Raw genomic sequence first — 5,292 nt, 5'->3', positions numbered from 1 at the left:
TTTCTGTCTTTGTGGGAATTCTCTTTTGCAAACTGTCACTGACCACTGGTCTTGTCGTTGTTCAGTCCAACTCTTTGCAACCCCTGGACTGCAGCATGCCTATCCATCACTGTCTCCTAGAGTTTGCTCAGATTATGTCCATTGAGTTGATGATGCCATCCAACCATCTTATCCTCTGTTGCCCCCTTCTCCTCCTGCCCCCAATCTTTCCCAGCATCAGGATCTTTTTTAGTCGTTAGGATTTGGTGTTCTCACTGCTGAGACCTGACCTCAATCTCTGGCCGGGAACCAAAGCCTCACTTCAAGCTGCTGCAGGCTGAGGCCACTCAAGATCAGTCAGGGTTGTTCTTTGTATCTGAGAACGTGATCTCTTTCTTTCTGAGCAAAGACAGTGGGAGACGGGCAGGAGAAGTGATGAAACTGAGTGGAACATTGTAGGGTTGGAGTCAGGATGGCTTTCTTGAGCTCCCAGATCCCTTGGCCTGGTCTCTGGTTGATACCAAGTTTCTGAAAGTATCAAAGGTCATTGTGACTTGTCAGTAAGATCATCTGTGTTCATGGCATCACTCACTCAGAGCCGGGCAAGGGACAGTTCCTGGGGAAGCACGTGCCCCGGGGGTTGGGGGGGCATGTTAGGGTGGGTGACTCTGCTCCTCTCTTCCTGGGTTTTCTGAAGGAGCCTGGACATTGCTGGGAGGTGTGAGAGCCTCCTCACCAGGGAGACATGCTTGTATCACTAGTCAGAAGAAAGGGAGACTGATTCTGAAACAATTATCCCAATGGCACAGAATTGAGACTTATAACAGCATCCATCACTAACTTTTATAGGTCCCAATCAGTCTCCTTGAATATTCCTTATTGAGCCCTAAAATGCAGCCAATAATTCCTAATGTTCCAGTTGCTTCGCCAGCTCCTTGGGGCCCTATGAAAATCACTGCTGGGTGAGCCCCATCCTGGGACAGCCTCACTGAACTCTTAGCAATATTTCCCCATGCCTCCAGACACCCGAGTGCTCAAGTCAGCCATCAGAGAAGCCATCACAACGCCCTGTAGACCCCATGGTGAGTGTGGAGAAGGCAGAAAGGAAACTGCCTGTGCCCTGCCATGCCCCATTGGTTATGTGAGATGTCAGCTAGAAAGAAAGCAATGTAACTGGCCATTGCCCAAGACAAGTCCAGCCCCTCAGCTTCACTCTAACTCTCAGTCTTATGGCATTTTCTTCATTCCCCTCATCTATTCTCCAGCAATCCTCTTTATTTTTATTGAAGTATAGTTGATTTACAACATTGTATTAATTTCTGCTGAGCAGCAAATTGATTCAGTTGTATGTATATAATATATGTGGACTTCCCCACTGGCTCAGTGGTAAAGAATCCACCCACCAATGCAGGAGACATAGGTTTGATCCCTGAGTCAGAAAGATCCCTTGGAGAAGGAAATGGCAACTCACTCTAACATTCTTGCCTAGAGAATCCCATGGACAGAAGAGCATGATGGCCTACAGTCCATGTGGTTGCAAAAGAGACGGACATGACTTAGCAACTAAACAACAACAATATGTATCTATACATTCTTTATCATATTCTTTTCCATTATGGTTTATTACAGGATATTGAAAAAAGTTCCCTGTGCTATACAGTAGGACCTTGTTGTTTATCCATTGTGTGTGTGTGTGTGTGTATAGTGATTTGCATCTGCTAATCCCAAAGACTGAAGGCAAAAGGAGAAGGAGGCAGCAGAGGATGAGATGTTTAGATAGCATCACTGACTCAATGGACATGAATCTGAGCAAACTCCGGGAGATGGTGAAGGACAGGGAAGCCGGGCATGCTGCAGTCCATGGGGTTGCAAAGAGTTGGACATGACTTAGTAGCTGAACAACAACTGTGAGATCACATGTGCTCACACACACACACACACACACACACACATGCATGCATATACCTGGTGACATAAAGAGGATTGCTGGATTGGGAGCTTGAGATTGTTATTGTTGTTGTCCATTTTTTTTGTGACCGCATGGACTGTAGCCCACCAGGCTCTTCTGTCCATGGAATTCTCCAGGCAAGAATACTGGAGTGGGTTGTCATCTCCTTCTCCAAGGGATCTTCCTGACCTAGGGATCGAATCTATGTCTCCTGCATTGGCAGGCGGATTGATCTCACAGGCCCCTCACTAAACATGCTGACTGCCTCCTGCCTCCACTGCCTGTCCCAGCTCTGTCCTGAGTTCAGGTTGCTGCCTCCTTTTCTCTGTGCGGCCTCCCATCTCTCCACATGGATGGGGTTGGATTCCAAGGAGGCACGTGAGAGCTCCGGCTGCTCCTCAGAGATCGCTCAGAAACGCAAACAAGGTCGGTTATGCTGCTGAGCCCTGCGGCGCCCCGGATGCCTATCTGAGGTGGGGTTTATCTTGGTGTTTGCTTTCACCCACTGCTGCCTGCTCACTGGCTCTCAGTCTCCGCTGCAGGCTCCACGAGGTCTCAGCTCACAGACTGGGGGTCACTAAGAAGCTGGTGGAGAGATAAGAGAAGAATGAGGAAGCAGTGGTGGGACTGGGCAGGGTGCCTCCATGGATTCCACCAGTTGGAAAGCCCCTGGGAGGAATCTCGACCCCTTTTCTTTCTGAGGAGCCCTCCAGGAGGCGGCCTGAAGGTGAGTGGGTGACCTTCGGCTCAGGCAGCCCAGGACTGGGGCCTGCGGGCGGAGCTCTTGTCCCACCCCCCACCCCCGCTGGCCCCAACAGCAGCCTTGATGGCCCCGGGTGAGCTCACAGTCCTGTGATCTGCCAAGTGGATGGGCCTGAGGGTGAGGATCGGTGACTGACTCCTAGTAGGGGCTCAGTGAACTTGTGGCCTTTGAGAGGAACATGAGGCTGGTGGACATAATCAGGTTTTATTTCATTTTTTGGTCACACTGCACAGCCTGTGGGATCTTAGTTCCCTGACCAGGGACCAAACTCACACCCTCTGCATTGGAAGCATAGAATCTTTCTTTCTTTTTTTCCTTTAATTGGAGGATAACTGCTTTACAGTGTTGTGTTGGTTTCTGCTGTACAACTCGAATCAGCCATATATATATATATATCTCCTCCCTGCTGAGCCTGCCTCCCACCCACCCCCATCCCACCCTTCTTAGTGGTCACGTAGCGCCAGACTGGGCTCCCTGTGCTGTATAGCAGGGGAGTGTGGAGTCTTAATGACTAGAATGCCAGGAAATTGTTACCCACAGTTAGGTTTTCGACTCAGAGACACTTGGGTAGTTGTCCCTAGCTCTGCCACTAAGTAACTACATTACTTTGGACAAGTGGCCTTTGTTTCTTAGTACCTTAGTTCTTCTGCTCTGCAACATGGGTTCTAATAACTTCCTGCTACACCAGAGGGTATGTGCCTCGTGCAGTGGACTCAGCTCAGCAAACAGAGGTCAGGGTAGTGTTCAGATGAATGCGTTTCCTCGCTCACCCTGGATTTCAGTATGTGCGGGGAGCTGACACAAGGTCAAGGGTGGGATCACGGTGGGACATTTTGGGACCACAATGTGCAGAATTGACTACCCAGCCCTACCCCATTGACCAATCACCAGTGTGGAAGGAGCCCAGTTGTCCTGAGGGGGCCCCTCTCAGCACAAACAGGTGGTTTCAGGATACAGCATTGGGGGTGGGGGTGCGATGAAAGGAAGGGGCACCCCTGTTAGCCACTTGCCTACATGGGTCCACTCACAGCACCCTTGCACCCTATCCACCCCAAGTGGAATTTCAGGTCCAGACACTCCTCTGGGCACACCAAAGCACCCATGCCCACGTACATGACAGATGATAACCATTGCTGCTGCCACCTGATGCTAAAGCTGGCAAACAGAGCAAGGAGGCCCAGAGCTTCACGATACATCACAGACGATGCTACCACACACCCAAGTGTTGTGATCTGGATCTGGAGTTCGGGAGCCCAGCTCCAGGAACTCCCCTTGCCCCCGCCCCTGTGATTATATTTTTGTGTCAACTTGGCCAGGCTGTTGTACCCAAAGATTTAATCACACACTGCTCCAGGTGCTGCTGTGAAGGCATTTTGCAGATGTGGTCAACATCAACAAGCGGCTGACTTCATGTAAAGGAGTTGACCTGCAGGAATGTGGGTGGGCCTCACCCGATCAGGTGAAGGCCTTGAGAGCAAAAACTGAGGTCTTCGGGAACAAGAACCATGGTCTCAAGCCTGCAACATTGAGCCCTGCCTGAGTTTCCCACCTGCTGGCTGGCCCCTCAAATTTCAGACTTGATGGCCCCTACAATAGCGTGGACCGATTCCTTAAAATAAATCTCTTTATATATAAAGAAAAGTAAACACATAGACACTTAAAGATACATAAATACAAATGCTCAGTTGGTTCTGTTTCTCTGGAGAACCCTGAAACACTGCCAATCCAGCCGTCTGATCCCCTGAGGGCTGCATGCACGCTGCCAGCACAGAGCATCGAAGTCCCCATGGCCTCAGGTTCAACTGGTCTTGACCCTTCACTTCAGACCTCTCAGACCCTCCTTAGCAGAAATGGGTTTGAGTTGACATTCCACAACAAAGGGGGATTTTAGAAGCCCAGCATGCCTTTCTATAACCATTGACCCCAGGGTCAGCAGTAACAACTAGGGCCTGGCAAACTATAGACCAAGGACAGATCCAGCCTGCTGCCCTTTGGTGTCAATAAAGTTTTATTGGAACACAACCATGTTCATGCATTTGTGCTCATATATTCCTGTGTTGTCTCTGGAGGCTTTTGCGCTACAATGGCTGAGTTGAGCAGTTGCTTATATGAAGGGGGGACCTCCTGGGCTTGATTCCTGGAATCCACCCTCAGTGGGAGATTTGCCAGCTACCCGAGGCCTTAGCAGGGAAGAACGTGAGTTCTCAGGAAGGTTTGGTGCAGTAGTTATCAGAATCGGGGGTGGGGTGAGGGGGTACTTATCAACATGCAGATTCCCAAGCCCACCACTAGAGATTGAGTCAGGGGCCTGGGTAGGCTCAGAACCATGGGTCTGCCCCTCAGAGGATCCTGACACTGGCACCCCAGGCCTGTGTTATAAAAACCTTGCATTAGAGGGGTTTCCCAGTCCAGGCTGCAGGAGCCAGTCCCTCAGTGGTGCCTGGGCAGGGAGATTCCCACAAGGACCCTAGGCCTTTAGGGCCTTCCCACATCTGTGGTTACTCTGGCTCCTAGGAAGCTCAGGACCCTCCCTTGGCTTTAGGACACAGAGCCACTGAGAGCCATACCATAGCCTTGCTCTGATTGGCTAGGCTCGGAGGGG

General features: G+C 50.5%; 1 long non-coding RNA gene across 1 annotated transcript; it reads left to right on the top strand.

Moving 5' to 3' along the window:
* The first annotated feature begins 573 nt into the window (after positions 1-573).
* On the top strand, positions 574-4,322 carry LOC145506527 (uncharacterized). Its single transcript, XR_014053999.1, has 4 exons — positions 574-1,061; positions 2,151-2,353; positions 2,470-2,654; positions 4,045-4,322. It is a non-coding gene; the product is annotated as an uncharacterized LOC145506527 (long non-coding RNA).
* The last annotated feature ends 970 nt before the right edge of the window (positions 4,323-5,292 follow it).

The sequence above is a fragment of the Giraffa tippelskirchi genome, chromosome 5, assembly GCF_054371585.1.
Source record: "Giraffa tippelskirchi isolate mGirTip1 chromosome 5, T2T-mGirTip1v1.2.pri, whole genome shotgun sequence".
Lineage (NCBI taxonomy): Eukaryota > Metazoa > Chordata > Mammalia > Artiodactyla > Giraffidae > Giraffa > Giraffa tippelskirchi.
The sequence above is the reverse complement of the archived record's forward strand: the minus strand, read 5'-3'. Positions and strand labels throughout refer to the sequence as shown.